The sequence below is a fragment of the Pinus tabuliformis genome, chromosome 5_1 (genome assembly GCF_031772625.1).
Source record: "Pinus tabuliformis cultivar Carrire ecotype Pingquan chromosome 5_1, CPIR1, whole genome shotgun sequence".
Classification (NCBI taxonomy): Eukaryota; Viridiplantae; Streptophyta; class Pinopsida; order Pinales; family Pinaceae; genus Pinus; species Pinus tabuliformis.
This window is the reverse complement of record NC_142305.1, coordinates 266,339,461-266,363,182: the sequence shown is the minus strand read 5'-3', so window position 1 is coordinate 266,363,182 and position 23,722 is coordinate 266,339,461. Positions and strand designations below refer to the sequence as shown.

At 33.5% G+C, this 23,722-nt stretch overlaps 1 pseudogene; it reads right to left on the bottom strand.

Moving 5' to 3' along the window:
* Positions 1–5,319: 5,319 nt before the first annotated feature.
* Positions 5,320–23,722, bottom strand: part of LOC149164413 (putative histone H2A variant 2 pseudogene) — an 82,593-nt pseudogene continuing 64,190 nt past the window's right edge.

Below are 23,722 nucleotides of genomic sequence, written 5' to 3'. Positions count from 1 at the left end.
CGAGGTCCGGATGGTTTCAACATGGAATTCTTCAAAGCCTGTTGGGATATAGTTAAACAAGATATCCTCGATGTGGTGGGGGACTCAAGGGAAAACAAAATTATTCTGAAGGCACTCAACACCTCTTTCATAGCCTTGATTCCAAAGCAGGATAATTCCATGAAACGAGATAGATTTAGACCCTTAGCATTATGCAATGTGGTGTACAAAATTATTTCCAAAATAAATGCAAAGAGGCTTAAGCCCCTTCTTCCAAATCTAGTGTCTAACGAGCAAACTCGATATGTGGAAGGCAGGCAAATTCTTAATAATATCATTCAAGCTCACAAGGTTGTTGAGTCACTTAAGAGAAATAAGTAGGTAGGTATGATCATACAACTTGACCTAGAGAAGGCTTATGATAAGCTAAGCTCAGCATATCTGACGGAAGTACTAATAGCATTTGGCTTTGACCATAACTGGATAAGATGGGTAATGGCCCTTGTAACTACCTCAAGATTTTCAATCGTGCTTAATGGCTCAACATCTAGAACATTTAAGCCTTCAAGAGAACTTAAACAAGGAGATGTGGTTTCACCCTTCCTCTTTATTCTCATGATGGAAGGGCTAGGAAATGCGATCAAACATGCTAAAGTCGAAGGAAAAATCAAGGGTCTTAAACTCAGTCTGAATGGGGATGCCTTGACCCATCAACAATTTGTGGACGACACCATACTGCAGGGTACACCTATAGTCAAGGAAGCTCAATGCTTCAAAAAAATACTGAACGACTATGCTATGGGTGTGGGCAGAGAGGTAAGCCTTACCAAATCCAAGATTTTATTTTTTAATACTGATATTTCTATTCAGAGAAGCCTCACCACAATTCTAGGCCTTCAAAGAGATATTCTACCCTCGAAATATCTAGGAGTACCTCTAATAGACAAACCTCTTAGCAAGGCAGTGTGGGAGCCTGTTACTAATAAACTCCATGACAAAATCTAGGAATGGAAAAATAGGTCTCTCAATTTAGCAGGTTGGTTAGTGCTTACAAAAGCTATCCTTCAAACTATCCCCATCTTCATTTTCAGTGCTTCCAGCTCCAAAGGGAGTTGTGCAAGACATGAGAAATATCCAAAGAGATTTACTTTGGGGAAAAAGGGAAGAGAAAATGAAATGGGCTTTGTTAGCATGGCAAAGGATATGTAAACCTAAGACACATGGAGGTTTGGGACTTGATGACCCTGAAACCCTAAACACAGTTTTGGGGGAAAAACTTTGGTGGAGATGGCTAAAACAATCGGTTTCCCCTTGGGTTAAAGTATGGAAACAGAAAAATGCAAACAATGGTTAAGAAACGGATTACATTATAATTTCTGGGATCATGAAAGGCTCCCACATTTGGAACAAAGCTTTGGAGAATAGAGCCATTGTTCAGAAACACAATTTCTCGGAAACCAGAGATGGAAACCTTGCTTGGTTTTGGGAAGATAATTGGCAACAAGAACCTAAAGTAATAAAAGAATAGTTTGTCAATCTCAAGAATGATACTGATATCTGGAAGAACCTGATATACATTGGTGAATCCCTGTTGAAAGCCTAGGGAGAAGCTCTTACAACCATCTTGGAATAGAGAGATTCTGACATCAACATCTTCAGACCAACTAAGATGGGGAAAAAATATTGAAGACAACTTTAACCTTGAAAGGCCAAGAGAATAGCCCTTGGGATTGACTTGCCAAACCTTGATAAAGTATGGAAGGAGTTATGGAAGAACTAAAAATGGATAAAAATCAAATTTTGCATGTGGTTAGTGCAACATAAAAAGATTATGACTTCGAAAAAACTCAGGAAAAGAGGGGTAGCTGGTCCATAGAAATTATGGAACACCTATTGAACCTATGCCCATTCACCTCCAGCCTATTGAATTGGGTGGCTTCAATCTTCAGACAAACAAACAGGGACATCGACAACATCACGAGTACTTTGAGGAATTGGAGGAAAAATTTCTCTCAGAATGAAGTAATCAACAAAGTGTGGTCTTTGGTTCCATGCTTTCTAATCTCGGATGTCTAGAAAGAATGGAGAAACAAAATCTTCAAGAACAAGATTGGTTCATCTCAGAGCATCATGGATCATATTATGAGGAAAATTAGAGAGACTGTAGGAACCCTCAGAAAAAACATCTGCGAGAACAAACCTCAAGATGACGAGGCGCAGATACTTCTTCAGTTGGGACTAAATCATCTTTTCCCTAAGGGTATAAACAACTATGTATGTCATATAACCATTAGTAATGACTTTTAGCAACCTCCCCCTAATGGTTTTATGAAATGCAACATAGATGGAGCCTCAAAACGAAACTCTTGTATGGCTCATTATGGAGGAGTCATAACGAATGATAAGGGTTTCATAAAAACCGTCTTTGACTGTCATTTTGCAGAAGGCCACTAGTAATATGGCAGAGCTCATGGCCCTTGAGCAATGCCTAGAAATCCTGAGCAACTCAAATTTACATAATACCATAATTGAAGCTCATTCCGAATTGATAATTAATTGAGTCAAGAAAATTTACAATGGCTTAGCACGAGACAAAGTGTCGAGACGCTAGCATTTACTACTAGTCTATCAATGCATACAATCCCACCTCCAAACCATCAAAACCCTTAGTTTTTTTCATGTGTGCGAGAAAACCAACAGATTAGCGGATATATTGGCAAACGAAGGAGTACTCTCCTCCAAGGGCTACATGAAATATGAATGCACAAGGACTCCCCATGGATAATTGAAGGAGTAGTGTTAGAGACAAGCAAACTTAGAGAAAGAGTTCTATGAGAGAAAAGGAAATAAACACGATGAATAGTGATGGAAACAAAGTAATTTTTGTCTATAGGAGTAAGGAGCTCTTGGTAAAATGCGAGTGGAATATATCGGGAACTCCTAAAGTCTACACTTCTAAAGTATGCCTTTGGTTTTCATGAGGGAAAATGTACGTGAAACTATATAAACCTATGGTTCTCGGGTGGGAAAGCTTATATAGGACAAGTCTTCACATTGACCCAAATTACATTAACTACGACCTTTTAACTAGTGGCGATGTGGATTTAGCTAAAATGTTGGCAAGTTGGCAAAATCAAAGTAATCATATGTATTTCACGTGGCAAACAGCGAGACGGTTAACAACCTATACAGACCCGAAAGTTGTTTAGACGATTTATTTATAAGGCTTCGGGTCCGCAATAGCACTTAATTTCCGTGGTAGTTTCACATTCCTATTAGGATTGCATGCATGACCTGGATTTTGGGCAGTTAAAATTCCAGTGGAATATCTCCCCAAACGGACCCGAAATGGTTATAGAGTGAGTTCACACGTCCCTTCACGTCTCATTAGAAGGATAAAGGGCGAGCATGAAGGATTCCCAAAATAGCCTCTCAACCGTTAGATATTCAAAGACAGATTGCACGATTGACAAAGGTTTGTGATGTTTTGTGGGCCCTTGTCCCGGTTTGTGAGACTTTGGCTTGGTAACTAAGGTGTTGAGGGGCCTTACTATTATGTGGGCCACATAGCATTGGGTTTTCATGTATATTATGTAACTCTTTTTATTTAGTTGAATAGAAGGACGTACTCTTACTTTAGCAAAAAAAAAGAAACTCCTACCAATCACTTAGCTCAAAAATACAATGAACCCATAGTAATTAATATTTGGGTATAGGTTTCAATGAGAACTGCTAGGAAGAGACCTATTTATCATCATTATAATCAACCTAAACACTATGACACTTGTTGTTGCTATAGATATTGGATCTTTTGGAATAGAAACAAACTTATTTATTTTAAAAATAATATGAAGATTATTGAATATCCTCATATTATTAATTTAACTATCTTCCTCTCTCTCCACTAGTAACTAAAAATAACAACATTAAATGGATATGTTGAGTAAGTGACTACTCATATATTTAATATGTTATACAAGAAAAAGTTATTAATATTTTGCATATATGTTTACATATATATGTAAATATATTAATATTTTTGATGTGGTTACTATTATTACCTAGGATTAAAGGAGGGCATAAAAAGGAATTATATTTGGGCTAGTTATGTTATAGTGAATTAATTATCACTTTTTTAAGAATTTATAATAATTAAATTTGCACTCATATTTATTGGATTTAGTTTATATTAAAGTTTATTTATTATTTATTTTTATTTTTATTTTCTCGAAATGTTTAAATTATAATTTTATTTTTTAAAATTTGATTGAATATCAAATTTAATATAAACTTTGAATAATATTGTTTTTATTAAATTTTAAAAATATTTAATATAATTATTAAATCTAAAATATATTTTCACAACATAAATTTGAATATTTTATTTAAAAAAATAAAAAATGTGATAAGTATATCTTCCTTAAGTTAATTCTCCTATTATCTTAAAAAGAGTAATCCATTAAACTTTTGAAAACATAAATGCCATTATATATTATATTTTTTTATTATTCTAGTAAAAATATATTACATATTTACATTTCTTTTTCTCCTTAAAATTAGATTTTTTTTAGTTTTATTAATTTGAGAATAACAAGTTCAAAATATTTTTTCATTTAACAAGTACATATTTATACTGAATGTTCATCTAAAGTTGTTTTAATAATCAAAAGAATTTTAGTTAATTATATATAACAGAAAATTCTTACATTAGATTATTTTTAAATTCAAACCTATATTACTTTATATCCTTAATTAATTAAAAAATTAATTAAAAAAAAATATTTCTCTAAAAAAATTAATTAAAAAAAATAAAAGCATTTAAAATAAAACATAAACTAAGAATAATAATAATAAAAATCATATATTATTTTGAATCAATCCTTTACCCAACATAATTCTATCACAATATACTAAATACATAACAACATTCTTATAAAAAAATAACAACATTCTTATAAAAAAATGATTAAAAAAATAAACATTTACAATAGAACCTAAGCACAAAATAATAATGATATAAATCACATATTATTTTGAATCAATGCTGGCCTCAACATAATTACATACTACTACATCACAATAAATATAATTATCTAAACATCCAAAAAAAAATAACATGCTTTATATATTTTCTCATAATAAAAATTAAAATAACTGTATGAAATATCACAGTCTCCATAAGTTTAAAAAACACACATATAGAAAAACACAAGGGAATAAGGTTCAAACCAACCGCATACAACAAAATAAGGTAGACTCCTAAATTCACTAAATTCACTTGTGTGTACCGATTCAGCACTCCGTTTAGCTAAGCATTGTAACCATCCCCAAACATAGAAACTAATCTTTCTTTGTGGATTTACAAATAAGAGACTTGTGAATGTAAGGGATCACACCTCCACCTGAGATGGTACGTTTGATCAAGGTATCAAGTTCTTCATCTCCTCTGATGGCCAGCTGCAGGTGCCTTGGGGTGATACGTTTCACGTTGAGATCTTTAGCAGCATTTCCTGCCAACTCTAAGATCTCTGCAGTAATATACTCCGGAGTGGCTGCAGCAGCTCCCACCTTTTGATTTTCAGGTACTCGCGACTTCAACTGACGGTGGATCCGTCCCACTGGAAACTGCAATAAGAAAAACATTTCAATCCACATATTACAGGAATCCTTTGTGAGAGTATTTGAATTGTGGCAAAGCTTCAAAGAAGATATTTCTCTCAAGGAAAAATGTTGCTAGCATTAATTCATTAGAATGAAGATTTAGACTCAAAAGTTTAAAGAAAATAAATGGATAGAAATGCAAGAAAAAAAACGGAAACAGTTGGATAGAGTTCAAAATATTAGAGGAATCTTTCACAGAATGCTTCATAGTATTTGAATTATTATATAGCTTCATTGAAGATGTCTTTTTCATAAAAAAAATTCAATGGAATTGTTAGAAAACTATTTCTTTTTATTAAAAATTCCGTTATTTCATATTATGGTTTATTGGTATTGGAGTACAAGAACATTGAGAAACTAATTTAACAGTTTAGTGTATGTATTAATAGATACACATTGTACATAATTGATTGAGGTCATATAATCTACATTTGATTTGTTTTCCTTTTAGCTTGTTATACATTGGCACAAGGTAGTTCATCTACCCTTTTGATTGAAGTGAGCCACTAGTTTTGGGGTTAGCCAAAGCTAGTTTGCATAGATGGCAAGCAAATGTTATCTTGTAGCAAATTTTTCTTAAGAATGTTGAAGGGTTGAAGGAATGGTATCCATAGTGGCATGAAGAATATGTAATTTGGTAGGTGCATTGGAAAATTAATAGGGTGCCAAACACTGAATAACTTAAGTTGAATCAAGATTTTGATAGTCAAATCTGTAGAAAAATGATAAATGCAAATGCAATTAAAAGAACTAAAAACATGCTCCAGAAATTAACAGAGGCTAGTATTTCAAATATAGAAGGGGTACATGATCAATACATGGACAGCAAGGCATAACATGTCTAAATAGGATAGTTGCAAGCATGATGACAATGGGACTGCACTGAAGCTTGGTGGAGCAAGCAAATAGGACAATTGCAAGAATGATGACAATGGGACATCCATGAAGCTTGGGGCAGCAACAAAATAGGACAGTTGCAAGCATGATGACACATTGGATAGCTGTAAGCATGGTGCATGGACAACAATATAGTATATGGCGCAGCAAGTACAAAAAGCAGCAATGGTGCAACAAGGACATGGGTGACCCAGTGGCACAACTTACAACAATGCCAAACACTGGGACAATAGTGCAACATGGTGCACCACCCTGAAGTGTAGCATGATGACAATAAACAACTTGTCTTCAAATGATCTCATGTATCATCTTCTTAGACATGTCTATTCTATTATTTAGACAATTCAAAGTATGATATATGTTCTTACCTAGACAAGTCAAAGTTTTGACTTCTGTTGTAAATGTCCTATCTCTCTCTATGTCTCTCTATATCTGCTGATATATTGAAGAACATATAAGAAGAATTGATCAATGGTTTCACCATATTGGGGTTTGTCCCTGCTAAGTCCACATCTTGTGTTGTTTTGTATTGTATTGTCTTCTGCTATCTATGTTTATGTTCTGTCTCAACTGTAATTTAATGCTGATGTAATTAATAATCTTGAAAATATATTGACCTAACTCTTAAAATTAACACTATTGCAATGCAAACAAAATTTAGCAAGGAGGATTGACTAGCATTTGATTGAACATTGTATAGGAGGATTTTGTTCTTTTACAAACTACTCCCTTTAACAACCACACCCTTCTTGCTTCATGATACCTTCTCTTTTTAATCTAAGCTTTGATACTATTAGCACTATATATTTTTCTAGGCTCAAGAGGAAAATTGGAGGGGTAACCACAAACCTCTTCTCTACCATAATGAGGGCTCTCTCTTTGTGAATTCTCAATCTCATTCTTAGGATTTAGGTGAGTTATTAACATCAAAAGCTAGGTTTTAAAATTGTGGTTGGGTGATAAAGGAGAGGTCCATTAGGCATAGATTCATAAGAGTTTTTAGCAACCAATCACAAATATACAGAGCATCTTAAAAAAGGGCCATGTAGGAAAATTCTTTGATCTTACAAAGTTGTTGTGCTAAGGATGATATGAATAAGAATGATGATCTATTAAATATAAAAGTTTGCAATGATGAGTTTTATATTTAATTTCAAAAGGGAAACATTTATATTAATTAACAAGGATAAAATAAATTGTGACTAAATTACACTCAAAATATTCTTGTAAACAATTAACATGGTGCATCCATGTATAAACTAGAACAAAAGAAAAATTTACAAGTAGCGAGACATCATCATTTATCTTCCACCAAAATATTGAAACAAACTGCCTTTGTAGTGTTGAATTGATTACTTCAATAAAACTACACAACTTCGTTCTCTTTTCTCGGCAATTAATCCTTTCCACTTTTTTAACAAAATATTTATAGTTTGTCCCAGAAATATTCCAACTTGAAGTAAAATTTATTACAAAAATAATATCTACTAAAATGATCTAGATATTTAGATGTTTTGCACAAACTTCTAGGATTTTTGTTGATGACTGTGCCTATAATTTTCCTCCTATGTTGAATGCTCCTCATATTTAGGATTTTCTTTCCCTTTTCTTGTCACTCTACTAGAATTGTACTTGTTTTGTTGGATGAGCTCCAATATTTTATCCCATATATTTTCTCTAAGAATAAGGAAGTTTACCATGCTTCTAAATGTTTCATCCACTTATGTATATGTTTCAAAAGTTCATTTATTAAGAAACATGTGATAAATATCATGCTAGATAAAAAGTTGGTATTGTAAACCTTAAATGAGAGCTTATCCATTTATTATCCTTCTTAATTTGGAAAATTTAGATCTATCCCTAACTACACTACATAACTGATCATAGTAAGCTTCTAATGGAATCAATTTTCCATTAGAAGCTCTTAAAGGTGGAAGCCCTTTCTAGTGCAATAGACTGAATTTTGTGTTGTAGTTATTCCACCTTATCCTTGGTTTTTGAGTTCAACACCTTGATGATTTTATGTGTTTCTATTGGCCTGTGTTCTGTCTCAACTTTTGTTTGTTCAATTGTTTCCTTAACATTCTCTACCAAATCTTCTTGTTGAAATATAATTTTAAAGAATGAGAATAGTTCAGTTATAATGGCATTAATATTATAGGGTATGTCTTGCTTATCTTCTACCAATATTATATTAGCTATTAATGATTGGTGTTCATACTTTTCAAGATGTTGAGTGAGCTTGAAGTTTTCTGCCCTTATGATATATATACATTGTGAGCTTTAATTTTATTGTCTTCTAATCTTTTCAATGGTGCTAACAATATTTTATTTTCTTTGTTGGTCAATGATAAATTTGTGAGGGATTTCACTAATTTTTTAGAATGGTTGACTCTCTTCTTTCTTTTGAGGCTGTTGTCATTGTTTGATTCTCTAATGTACTTGTGGCTTCTATTCAATGTTGCTAACAATTTTTTATTTTCTTTGTTGTTCAATGATAAATTTGTGAGGGATTTCACTAATTTTTGAGACGAATTTGTAGTGGTTGACTCCATTCTTTTTGTTGAGGTTGTTGTCATTGTTTGATTTTCTAATGTACTTGTGGCTTCTATTCAATGATGCTAACAATATTTTATTTTATTTGTTGGTCAATGATAAATCTATGAAGGGTTTCACTAATTTTCAGAGGAATTTGCAGTGATTGACTCTATTCTTTCTATTGAGGATGTTATCATTGTTTGATTTTCTAATTTACTTGTGGCTTCTAATGTCCCTTTTCTTTCAGTGTTGAGGTTGTTGTCATTGTTTGATTTTCTAATGTACTTGTGGCTTCTAATTGTTCCTTGTCTCTTAAAAGTACCTCCATATCTACCTTAATATTCTCAATTTGAAGATTTTGTTCAACTATCCACATGAAAAAAAAAAAAACTGTACTTGGAGCTCAATAATTTATTTGGTCAGTGGGTGCTTTATAGCTACAATCTTGAGTTTTTTTTGTTTTTTTTTATCATTTACTCAGCTGCTTTAATGTGACTAGGATCATATATTAGTTTAGTCACTAAATCTTCAAGAGATTTAGTTCTAGTGTCTTTGGCCAAGTATGACATTCTTTCCATCTTAAGATGTGAATGAATATTGTATGATTCCATGGTTGAACTTGTTAGTGTTGAATATCTCATCTCACCATCTTGTTTATGGAAGTCAATCTAATTAATTGCATGAATATTCTTGGTGTCAAAAGCAAAGACGCATGTTTTGTAAGATTCACATTCAGCCACTAGAACTATAGGTTCCAATAAAGATAATTGGGAATGTCTCTTCTATGTGTCAAATGAATACAACAATGTATGTTGGGTAGTAGAAGATAGTTTCTAGAATTCTAAATAATTTGTGATCTTCAATGCTTTATTCTTCCTCTTAATTCCTGTGTACCTAACAATTTTTTTTTGTAGTTAGAAAGGATATAGTTTTCTAGTGTGAACCCTTTTCTCTTCCTGAATGTTTTTTTCTTTCTTCTCTTCTAAACTAAAAAGTCTACAACTTGAAATCTCTGTAGGAGATATACCTTCCCTTGACCTATTAGTTTTTTTTTTGATATAGGAGTTTGTAGGGATGTCTTACTCACAATTTGTTCTTCAACCTAATGTATTGTATTATGTTTCCACTCATGATTTGCATATTGCTTTATTTCTAGTCTATGTGTATGTACATAAGGTGGGGTCTTCTGCTCCACTCTTAATTTTGAAATTACCCCTAAAGGATCATAATACCAATGTGAAACTCAATTTTAATTTCATTTACTTCAGTAAAACATATACCTTTGTTTTTGGTATGCTATTGAGGAAGAAAGGCCCAATCTATGCCTTCAACTTAAAATGTGCATTTTTCTACCTTGATACAAAAAGCAAGTCATCCATATTCATCATCTTCCTAATGTGTTTTAAGGCAATGATTATTCTTGGCAGAAAAACTAGTAATATGTAAGGAGGGAGTTCAAATCCATATGTCATAATTTCTATATAGCTGTGGTAAAGACACTAGTCTCCAACCTTGGGTTACTCTGTAATATGTAAAACTATGTTGATTTATATTGAAATCTTTGGGATAACATTTGTTGAAATTGGGAACTAAAGCCAAACTCCTTGGAAATGAATCTAGCTCTTACATGGATCTCTGATTCAATTGTAAAGTTGACATTATATATATATATATATATATATATGAATTCAAAATAATTAGCAACATAGGAAAAATCAGAAAGAAATTACATTTTTATGAACACATGAATTAACAAAAAGACCGAAAAAGCCATAATCATGTAAAGTAACTATTCAATGCAATATTAATATTGGAAAACAGTCAAGATAACATTTATGTTGAAATCCTCGGGATAACATTTGTTAAAATTGGAAAATAGAAACAAACTCCTTGAAAATGAACCTAAATCTTACAAAGATCTCTACTTCAATAGTAAAGTTCCCTCACATTATTATATATATATATATATATATATATATATATATATATATATATATATAAATTAAAAACAATTATCCACATAAAGGTAGGAAAAATCCGAAGGAAATTACATTTTTATGAGCACATGAATTAACAAAAATACGGAGAATGCTATAATCATGTAACTTAACTATTCAAATACAATATCAATATTGGAAAACAGACCCGAAATGCTATAATCATGTAACTAACTATTCAATGCAATATAAATATTGGAAAACACTAGAAACTGTAGATCACGCCACCGAGAAACCGGATTTTTCCTCTCATTTTTAGGCCTAATTGATTGCCTTTCACTTGAGGTAGGCCCTTGGCACCTTTGCCAATTTGATTCTCTACAACAACCATTGTGTCTGCCTGGCATATACTCCTGGACTCTAATCAAGTAGATCTCTCTTATAAATAAATAAGTAGATTAAGAGGTAAGTTATTGCCAAGTAATTATCACCAAACATTGTTTAGACAAATGCAAAATCTTAGACAAAGAGCTTTAACACTAAAAGAATATACATGAGAGTTTTATAAAGTGAGCATAAGAGTTGAAGAAGCCCAAGACACAGATGAGAAGGTGGCTAGATACATGAATGGCCTCACGATGGATATTCAGGATGAGATAAGTGTGTTGTCTCGTAAAACAGTAGAGAAAGCTTATGAGATAGCGCTGAAAGCTGACGAGAAACTCATAAGGGAGGAGTGTGCCAAAGGGAGAGGGACATTCAGAGGAAAAGGAAGTCAAGGTGGTAGAGGAAGAAATACAGCACCTAGAGATGGAGCTAGCAGTAGCTCAACTGAGCATGCACCCACAGAAGGTGATGCAAGAGGCAGAGGGAGTTTTCCTAGAGGAAGAGGAGGCAGAGGAAGAGAATTAAGATGTTACAGATGTAACAAGCTCGGACACAGAGCTTTTGAGTGCCCAGAGAATGCAGACATCAAGCACAGGAATGCAATTGTTACTCCAGCTGAAGAAGAAGCACCAGCGACAGCGGTAACAGAAGAAGAAAATACACCAGAAAGAGGAGAATCTCTCGTGGTTAATAAAGTCTTACTTAAGCCAATGTAGGAGGTGTCTTGTGAACCGCCACAAAGGAAAACTTTATTCAGGACACTGTGCAAAGTCCAAGGGAAATGTTGCAAGATAATCATTGATAGTGGCAGAACTGATAATTTGGTCTCTAGAGAAGTAGTGGAGAAATTGAAGCTGAAGACAAGGAAGCATGCCACACCTTATAAGGTGTCATGGTTACAAAAGGGACATCAACTATTGGTAAGTGAACAATGTGAGGTGGAATTTCAAGTGGGCAAGTACAAAGATAAAATTGTTTGTGATGTGATGCCTATGGATGTGTGTCACATATTGCTTGGAAGGCCTTGGCAATATGACAGAGGAGCCATACATGACGGGAAGAGAAACACCTACAAGTTTGGAAAAGATGGTGTTAATCATACATTGTTGCCTCTACAAGAAGAAGATGCACCGGGACAGAAGACTGATCCAAAAACTCTGTTACTTGGAGGGAAGAAATACTTGAAGCAGATTGAAGAAAATGAAGTAAATTTTGCTATAATTTGCAAGCCTAAGGTAAGATTGACTTCTACTAAAATTTTTGAATTACCCATTGAAATTCAAGAAATGATCGAGAATTATTATGATATTATTGTTGATGATTTGCCTAATGAATTACCGCCAATTCAAAAAATCAGTCACCATATAGACTTGATTCCTCGAGCGAGCCTACCTAACAAAGCAGCATATAGAATGACTCTTGCAGAAAATGAAGAAGTTAAGAAACAGGTGCAAGAATTGCTTGACAAGGGGTTGATAAAGGAAAGCTGAGTCCTTGTGCGGTGCCAACAGTGCTGAGTCCGAAGAAATATGGAGGCTGGAGGATGTGTACAGATTCAAGAGCTATCAATAATATTACAATCAGGTGCAGATTTCCATTACCCAGGATTGAAGATTTAATGGATTGCTTCTGTGGCGCAAAGTATTTTTCAAAGTTAGATCTTAAAAGTGGTTATCATGAGATAAGAATAAGAGAAGGAGATGAATGGAAAACCGCTTTTAAGACCAATGAAGGATTATATGAGTGGAGAGTGATGCCTTTTGGGTTGTCCAATTCACCAAGTACATTCATGAGGCTCATGAATGAAGTTCTCAAAGAATTCGTTGGTAAATTTGTAATAGTATATCTAGACGACATATTAATCTATAGGAGGTCCAAAGAGGAACACTTGATGCATTTAAATTATGTTGTACAGAAGCTGGAGCAAGAAAAATTACTGTTGAATCTCAAGAAGTGTTTATTTATGAAAAAGGAGCTCGTGTACTTTGGATTTGTTATCTCAGCTGAAGGATTGAAGATGGATCGAGACAAGATCAAAGCAATTGTGGAGTGGCCTTCACCCAAGAGTATTTTTGAGGTAAGGAGTTTTCATGGTCTTGCTAGTTTTTATAGAAAATTCATTAAGAATTTTAATAAGATTAATGCACCTATTCTTGAGACCATAAATAAAGATAAACAACCATTTAAGTGGACTGTTGAAGCAGAGAGAAATTTTCAGTTGTTAAAGAGGAAAATAAATGAAAATCCTCTTTTGGTTTTTCCTGATTTTAACAAAACTTTTCAAGTTAAGTGTGATGCCAACACGAAAGCAATTGGAGGCGTTTTAAGCCAAGAAGATAGACCAATAACTTATTTCAGTGAAAAGTTAAATGATGCAAAAAGGAAGTACTCTTCTTATGATAAGGAGTTTTACGTAGTTGTGCACACATTAAAGAAGTGGAGGCATTATTTAATGTCGAAAGAATTTATTATTTATTCAGATAACCATGCATTGCAGTTTATCATGCAGCAGCCAAAACTCACCGAGAGACATGCTAAATGGGTAGAGTATTTTCAAGGCTTTCATTTTGTGTTGAAGCATAGAACTGGACAATCAAACAAAGTCGCAGATGCCTTAAGTGGGAGAAGTGTATTGGTGCAAGAAAGTCAAATCCAAGTGTTGGGTTTTGATTTTCTTAAGGAATTATATGAGACCGATAGAGATTTTAAGGAGGCATTTGAGGCTTGTAAGAATCGTGTTTTGGTAGACAGGAGCAAGTGGCTGGGTTATTTTATACAAGATGGTCTGTTGTTTAAGAAAAATCAGTTGTGCATACCCAATTGTTCAATGAGAGAGAATTTAATCAAAGAGAAGCATAGTGGAGGACTTGCACGACATTTTGGTAGAGAGAAGACCTTTGAACAACTCAACAGATTTTACTTCTCGCCGAAAATGAAATCTAAAGTAGAGAAGTATGTAAGAAATTGTAAAGTCTTCCAGTATGCAAAAGGAAGGAGCGAGAACATAGGATTGTATATTCCATTGCCAATTTGAAATAGACCTTGGGATATGGTAAGTATGGATTTTGTGTTAGGATTGCCAAAGACTCAAAGAGGCTATGATTCAATTTTTGTGGTACTAGACAGATTTTCAAAAATGGCACACTTTATTCGATGTTATAAAACTAGTGATGCTTCTCATATTGCTAACTTCTTTTTTAGAGAAATTGTAAGATTACATGGATTGCCCAAAAGCATTATTTCACACAAGGATTCAAAGTTCATTGGACATTTCTCGAGAACACTATGGAAGAAGCTCGGAACTAAATTAAGTTTCAGTTCTGCCTATCATCCACAAACTGATGGACAGACTGAAGTTGTGAAAGAAGTTTATGCAATCTTTTGAGGAGCTTTACTGCAGAACATTCAAAGCAATGGGATCAAGTGTTACCACAAGTTGAATATGCATATAATGATTCACCAAACAAGATGAAACGACATAGTCCATTCCATATTGTGTATGGAATGCACCCAAGGGGAATATCTCAATTAAGGAATTTGGGAAAGGAAGAAATGAGAAGTGCAGAAGGTGAAGACTTTGCTTCAAGAATGGAGGTGATACATGAACAGGTGAAGTAACAGCTACAAGACATCAATATTCAATATAAAATGAGAGGAGACATGAGGAGAAGAGAAATGAACTTTGAAGTTGGAGACTTGGTTTTAGCACACGTCAGAAAGGAGAGATTTCCAAAGGGAAATTATAATAAATTAAAATCCAATAAAATTGGACCATGCAGGGTGCTCAGGAAATTCTCTTCAAATGCTTATGAGATTGAATTACCACCTGGTGTGGGAATATCACCAATTTTTAATGTTGGAGACCTGTACAAGTATGAGAATGAAGCTGCAGATGATACAGCACATGAACAAGAGACTCTGGAGATTGACTAGGTAAAACAGTTACCCACAGCCAAGGATTTACAGCCAGAAAGAATTTTGGATAAGAAAGTGTATAAAAAGACAAGGGGATGAGAATATTTCCAATATCTAATGAAATGGAAGGCACAGCCGATCGCTGAAGCTATTTGGGTTACAGAAGACATTCTACAGAAATTGGGCAAGTCTGTAGATGAGCTCATGGACAAAAACCCATGAAGAATTTTGTCTGAGGAGTATGATGGAGGAGCATGTGCTACAGGCAATGGAGTGCGATTCTTTAACCTTCAATTTATATGCTTTCTTAATTTGAAATAGAATAAATCCTAGCAATAAATCATGCATTGTAATAAAGCTTTCAAGCTTTAAATCATTCTATTAAACATTAAATCATTCTATTAAACATGCTTTTCTTTGTATTGGATAAGGACGAGAGGGCCTATCCTTAGATAAAATAAAAAAAAAAAAAAAAAAAAAAAAGCCAGAAAAGCTCTCAAGGTGAGAGAGGAGAGGGGGGAGTGCATATTATTATTTTGGGGAAATTTGTTCTCTCGGTTTGGGCTGATGAAAACGACTTTTTATATGCATATGGGGTTTTTGTGTGGCTGTTTAAAAAAAATATTGAATCTGTGCCTGGGTTTGCACATGCTGTGGTACTGTGTATTAAGCATTGAAAGCACCTTCCTTTCATTTTGTTGAATACAGGCTTGATTTTACAAATGCGCACATGTTTCTGTTGGTTCTAAGAATTCTTGCGGCTTCCATTAAGTGTCTGTAGTAGATTTTGGAATTTTATAACTGAAGTTCTTACCATATATGTCTGAGGCTGTATTGGCGTTGAAAGGTTCGTTAAAACTGTTATTTATATGCCGCTGTTATATATAATTACGTCTGAAGCTGTATTGGTGTTGGAAGGTTCTTTAAAACTGTTATTTATATGCGGTTGTTATATATAATCACCTCTGAAGCTGCATTGGCGTTGAAAGGTTCTTTAAAACTATTATTTATATGCTCGATTTACACAGCCATTACTATTTTATATAATTTCTTCTGCGTAAGCGGTTTAGAGTCGTGGGGATCACTTGCTATAGTGGATATATGTGAGCGGAGGCATAAACGCTATATAATGTAGCGTATATATATATGTTGCGTTGTGTAAATCCGCGAGTTGGACACTTCTTTAAGCGCTTCCGGAAAGTCACTGTTTGTAATAAGACTGATAGTGAGTTTTTCAAAAAAAGATGAAACATCAGTTTAATGACTGATGCGCGGAGAGCAGAAGAAGAAAGGGAAGTTGATCGAAATATTGAAGAGCTTGCCGACAGATTATGGAGACTGTCTCTAAAGCCAGCACCCTCACCATCACTATTTGTATTTGAGCATCAAATCCAGTTGATCGAAGACATGACCTAGTTGATAATAAGTACCTCATGATGCGGAAGTTAGTATTACTAGAATACCTGGACAATGCTTTTCGGTTTTCAGAAAAGGTTGATGAGTACCTGTTCCGAGCAATCAGCAATGCTATTGAGCCCTTGTAATCTCTTTATATATAGGTCATTTATATGTTCTCTCTGTGCTTATTTATATATATAAAAGGTGCATGGAGGATTGGGTAGGGTTTCGAGGGCTGTAAAAGTACCTTTGAGTAAGGTTAAGTTTAACTTTGAAATAACTTTCCGTTAAAATTAAATAGTACTTTTAAAATATTAAATATTATAAAAGACTTTAAATAAGGGTGTGAAATTGAATTGAAAGGAGAGGTTAAATGTTGTAAAATAAGAAAACATTGTGTCAAATTTAAGGAAGGGAAGATAAAATTTTTAAAATAATGTAAAATTTTATTTATTTTTTAAAATATGGATATTGTTAAATAAGTTTAAGAAATGAGTAAAATTATTAGAGGATATAAATTTTATAGTATAACATTTTTTCCTAATCGGTATAGAAAATTATATTGTAAATGATAGACAATAAATTTATTGTTAAATTAGTTAAAAACCTATGTCTCAAATGATAATTTTTATTTGTATTTATAATTAATAATTACTTGTTATTTTAAAAGATGTGTTTGATAATTAATAATTGGATTTAGAGTTGGTTATTAAGAATTATTTGTGTTTTAAAAGTTGTTTTTAATGGTTAATAATTGTTGTCTTCTATGGAGGAGGAGGAATTGTTAGGAGTGTCAAAAGTGGCAGGAATGAGGGCAAAAACATTCGAAAAATCCAAACATTTGAAAAATTCTTGAAGAGGGAGTGTTTGAATATGTTTTTGATAGTGGAATTGGATTGAGGAACATCAAAAACTTCTACAACACCTAAAATTATAATGTCTATGGGGTTTTTTTTCAAAATATAGCTTGAATTTCCATAACTTTAAAAAACATAATCATTAGACTACCCATTAATAATTCTCTTGAAAGGTACTATACCATTTCATATAAGGGTATAGTGGAGATGTTTCCATATTGGTATTAAATAATATTATATTTGAAATTCAAATAAATTTTTTTGGATGTGCTTATTGTAAATTATTGTTTTTGATGGTTTTCAAAAGTCTTGGTGTTAGGATGAAATATTAAATTATAATAGATGTGGTTTGCATATATTTAGGGAGGTTGTTAGTTCCCCATCAACCATTTGTTTTGAAAAGTTCAAACAAAAATTAAATTTCATTAAAAATTATAAAAAAAAATAATTAAGTTTATGCCTCGACAAGATTCTTTTAATAAGACATAATGAGGGAGAGAAGGGTTATCTATATTTAGTATAACACTATAAATCCTAAACTAGAATTTAATATGGGTTAACCATATGATTTAATGTTATATAAATAGATTTTCAATATTATAACACAAGTCAATATATTCAGAGAATTAAAGTGAATATGTACAGAGTGTCTTAAATGATCATTTGTCATTTGTATCTAATAATTAATAAATATTTTTCATCTTAAAAGTTGTGCCTAATAATGGATAATTGGGTTGAGAGGTGTTATATCGCTCATAATATGGGTATAGGGGAGATATTGTCACCCTTGCATTAAATAGTAATATATTAAAGAATCTAAAAATATGGGTAGGTTGTTAGTTTTTAGTTTTAGTTGTTTTCATACATACATCTCAGTCTTACGATGAATTATGAGTTTTTAATTAAATGAGAGTAGTCAAACTACTCCAAAAAATTTGGTGGAAAATATAAAAACTTCCAAAAATATTTTGACTACCATTCCATAGAAAATTTGGGAAATTTTTACACGAGTTCACTATTTTGAATCCATTACACCATCAAAAAATTATTTATATACTCCCTTGGTTGGATTTAAAAAAAAAAAATGTGGCAAATAGCCAAACTTCCAAAAAGATTTTGACTAGCATTAAATTTTGGGAAATGTTTACACCAATTTAGCTTCACTATTTTGGGTGCCTTAAATGTTTTTTCTTATAGTTTTGAATCCATTAATTGAATGGCTAAAAACCACTCTGCAAAATTGTGTTCTCCATGGAAAATACCTTAATAGATGTGGCTTTGAGGTTTTTTCATGTATCTAGGGAGGTTTTTTTGTTCTCCATCAACCATTTATGTTTAAAAAGTAAAAAAAAAATTAAACTACATTAAAAATAATAATAAGAAAATTAAGCATGTTTAGGTGCCGACTTGATTCATTTAGTACATTATGATAAATGACCAATTAGAAATTGATTTGGGTTAACCATACAATTTAAAGTTATATACATAAATTTTAAATATTGTAAAAGAAGTCAAACTATTTAGAGAAATTAAGCTAATATGTAGATTAGGTGTAGTCTAACTTTATGAGATGGTTTTTTTCATGACATATTTCTAGGTATTTTTAATCAAAATCAAATAAGGATTTTTAAGAGTTTGAATTTGAACTGTTTAATATACAAAATATGAGAGCTTTTTGAAACCATTATGCATTCAAAAATATATTTTAAACAACAAATGTTCATATTCATACTTCAAATTGTATGCCTAGATTGGATGGGGAAAAGGGTAGTTTCATGGATAAGTCACACTAAGTCAATGATAACTTGTCATTTGAGTCTAATAATTATTAATTTATTTTCATCTTAAAAATTTCCCCGAATAATTAATAATTGGGTTGGGAAGTAGGCATAAGGGGGATGTTGCCACATCACCATTATATAATAATATATTAAAAATTCAAATGAAAATATCGGGAGTTAGTGACTTCTCGGTATTGTTTTAGGTGGTATTTAGACATTTGAGTCTTGGAATGAACTATGGGCCTCTAAGAGATGTGGCTTGGAGGTCTTTGAATATATCTAGGAAGGTCACTAGTTGATGCACGAGCATATGGCTTGAAGATGAATTCGAGGAATTATTCCAAAATACAAAAAAACATTACACACAAAGGAGTGGGATCCTTTAGCCATCAATTTCCATGTTTTTCTAGTTAAGCATAGAGCTAGAATATAGGTTGGATCATGATGTAATAAATTTCAGTTAGTTAGTTGTAGTGGAGATTCTCAAGGAGAATGCCTTGCACAACACACAGGGTTAATAAATTTTAGTCGTTGAATTAGGATCTAGTTGTTAGGATGAACCAATACTTATGTAGTTTTCACACTATTGCAAGGGATTTTGACTGTTGAAGAAATTTGGCTTTCCTGGAGCGAATCGAGTAAATTGGGAAAATTTAGGTTCTCTATATGTGGATGAGAAATTCCCTATCAAATTCCTAAGGATAATCTCCTTCGAAATCTTCGTGTTATTGTGAAATTCAAATTTTAAACGTTGTTCTCTGAGCTTGAATGAAATTATGTTGATTGTGTTAAATTGTGTGTTTTTCTTTTAACTAAGTTTCACGTCAATTCCGAGTGTATTGAGCGAATGGTCGAGATGAGCGGAGTAAGATCAAGGACACGACCCATGAAGATTGGTTTTATACCAATAGCTCTTGATCGATATAGATCAACAGTGTTCGTATGAGGAAGCTACCCAACAGTTAACGAGTAGAAGCGAGTTGGAGAAAACCATAAGTGGATTTCGGGCGGAGTAAAGGGTGCAAGTGGTAATTCCTCATTGGCTCTAATTCCATACACACACACACACATAGCATTGAGGAGAGAGAGGAAAATTGCTTTTCACGTTGATTTGGAGTGTGCAAGTTAACACGGGTCGATATGAGTGTGAGTCGTTAGATTTGGTGGAGTGAGATCGACGATTGAGAGGAGAGAAGCAGGTTTGAATTTGGGGAGTGTTGTGAATGTTGGATCTTGAATAGATCAATGGTGAAGAAGTGCCAATGAATTTTTAGAAGGCAGATTTCAAATTTATTAAACTATGGTTTGTATTTTGTCGCGTCGGGACTAGTGGAAGTTTAGCGGAACTCTGCGACTTGTGGAGGAATCTCCTAACTTAGAATAAGGTCTAAAGTGGTGAGTGGATGACAGAGAGCCCATTGAACCAACAAATACACCTCCAAAAAAAGATAGAAGATATAATCTCACAATTTGGGAGATTAAAATTCCTGCTTGTATCGAGAGTGCCATCATTAGTGGTATCAGAGCAACTTGTTGACAATGAATTGAATCTTAGAAGCAAGAGAAGGAAAACCAATATGGCGTTTAGAGTTGGAAGAGGATGAGTATGTGGCAGAAGAGGACGACAAGTTGCAAGTGGTGAGGTGATGGAAGCTATGCAAAAAATGCAAGCTAGATTAGAAGCATTAAGAGCATGAAGAAATATAGATGATGGAGATGTTAGTGAGCCTGAGGTTGAAACTAAAGAAGAGGAGGAAACTATAGGATTTACTCCTGAGATGAGATTCTTCAAATCAGTGTTGAGATCCACAGCTAGGCCAAAAACTGAGGTTTTAATATATGCAGGAGGATTAAATCGAGAAGAATTTATAGACTCGATTATGACATGGACAAATTCTTTGATTATGAACAACATAAGTTGAGAAGAAAGTAAAGTTTGCTATCACCAAGCTAAAAGGACATGTGGCACTTTGGTGGGATGGAGTGCAGGCAGAAAGAAAGAGTCTTGGCAAACAACCAATCAGAAATTGGAATAGGATGGTAGCAAAGCTAAGAGGTAAGTTTTCACCAAGCAATTATCAGCAAACCTTGTTCAGACAGAGGTCTATGACAGTGAGATAATATATAAAGGAATTCTATAAGGTAAGTATAAGAGCTAGAAAAAATTAGGATATATATGACAAGGTGGCTAGATATGTGAATGGTCTTAGAACTGACATTCAAGATGAGATAAGTGTATTGTATAGTAAAACAGTAGAAGAATCTTATGAGATGGTACTAAAAGCTGAAGAAAAACTCATGAGGAAGTAGTATTCCAGAGGAAGAGGTACTTTCCAAGGAAAAGGCAGTCAAGGTGTTAGAGGAAGATCTACAACACCTAGAGATGGAGCTAGCAGCAACTCAACCTAGCATGCAACCACGGGAGGGGATGCAAGTGGAAGAGGGAGTTTTTCTAGAGGAAGAGGAGGTAGAGGTAGAGGAAGAGAAGTAAGATGTTATAGATGTAACAAATTGGGACACACAGCTTTTGAATGCCCAGAGAATGTACGAACAAGTGAGAGGAATGCAATTGTGCCTGAAGTTGAGGAAGAAGTACTAGCAGTGACAGAAGAAGAAAATGTACGAGAGAGAGGAGAATCTTTGGTAGTTAATAAAGTTTTGCTCCAGCGAGCAAAGTAGATAGTTGGACCATCACAAAGGAAGAATTTGTTCAGAACAGTGCATACGGTTCAAGGGAAATGTTGCAAGATGATTATTGATAGTGGCAACACTGATAATTTGGTCTCTAAGGAAGTGCTAGAGAAATTGAAGTTGAAGACAATGAGACATCCAACACCTTACAAGTTGTCTTGTTTACAGAAGGGACATTAGTTGTTAGTGAATGAACAGTGTGAAGTGGAGTTGGAGTTGGGCAAATATAAGGATAAAATTGTGTGTGATTTGACGCCTATGGATGTGTGTCACATATTGCTTGGGAGACCTTGGCAATATGATATAGGAGCTATGCATAATGGGAAAATAAATGCCTACAAGTATGGTAAATATGGTGTCAATCGTACATTGCTGCTTATGGAAGAAAATGAGGTAAATTTTGTTGTAATTTGCAAGCCCAAGGTAATAATGATTTCTACTAAAGTTTGTGATTTACCCTTTGAAATTCAATAAATGTTGGACAACTATTGTGATATCATTGTTGATGATTTTCCTAATGAGTTACCACCCATTAAAAGGATTAGTCGTCATATAGATTTGATTCCTAGAGAAAATCTACCAAAAAGAGCAGCTTACAGAATGACTCCCACAGAAAAAGAAGAGGTTAGAAAGTAGGTTCAAGAACTGTTGGAAAAAAGACTGATGAGATTGAGTTTGAGTGCTTGTGCAGTACCAATAGTGTTGAGTCCAAAGAAAGATGGAGGCTAGAGAATGTGTACTGATTCAAGGGCCATCAATAGAATCACAATGAGATATAGATTTTCTTTACCTAGAATTGAAGATTTGATGGATTGTTTGAGTGGAGAAAAGTATTTTACAAAAATAGATCTTAAGAGTGGGTATCATCAGATAAGGATAAGAGAAGGGGATGAGTTGAAAACTGCTTTTAAGACAAACGAAGGATTGTATGAATGGAGAGTAATGCGTTTTAGGTTGTCAAATGCACCAAGTACATTTATGAGACTCATGAATGAAGTTCTTAAAGAGATTATTGATAAATTTGTAATAGTTTTCTGGACAATATACTAGTTTAGAGCGAGTCTAAGGAGGAGCACATGAGACATCTCAATTATGTCTTACAAAGGTTGCAGAAAGAGAAATTATTGCTAAATTTGAAGAAATTTTCATTCATGAAAGAGGAATTAATGTATTTGAGTTTCATTATTTCTACTAAAGGGTTGAAGATGGATCCCCAGAAGATCAAGGCAACCATGGAGTGGCCTTCACCTAAAAGTATCTTTGAGGTAAGAAGTTTTCATGGTCTTGCTTGTTTTTATAGGAAATTCATAAAGAATTTGAGTAAGACCAATGCTCCTATTGTTGAGACTATAAAGAAGGATAAGCAACCATTTAGATGGACTACTGAAGGAGGAAAAGAATTTTAGTTGTTGAAGAAAAATATCACTCAAAATCCTATTTTGATTCTACTTGATTTTAGTAAACCTTTCCAAGTGAAATGTGATGTATGTAGCGAAGCTATTGGAGGTGTTTTAATGAGGAAGACAGACCTATAGCTTATTTTAGTGAATAACTAAATGATTCAAAGAAGAATTATTCTTATTATGATAAAGAGTTTTATGCAGTTGTGCAATCATTGAAGAAATGGAGACGTTATCTAATGACAAAAGAGTTCATACTTTATTCAGATAACCATGCATTA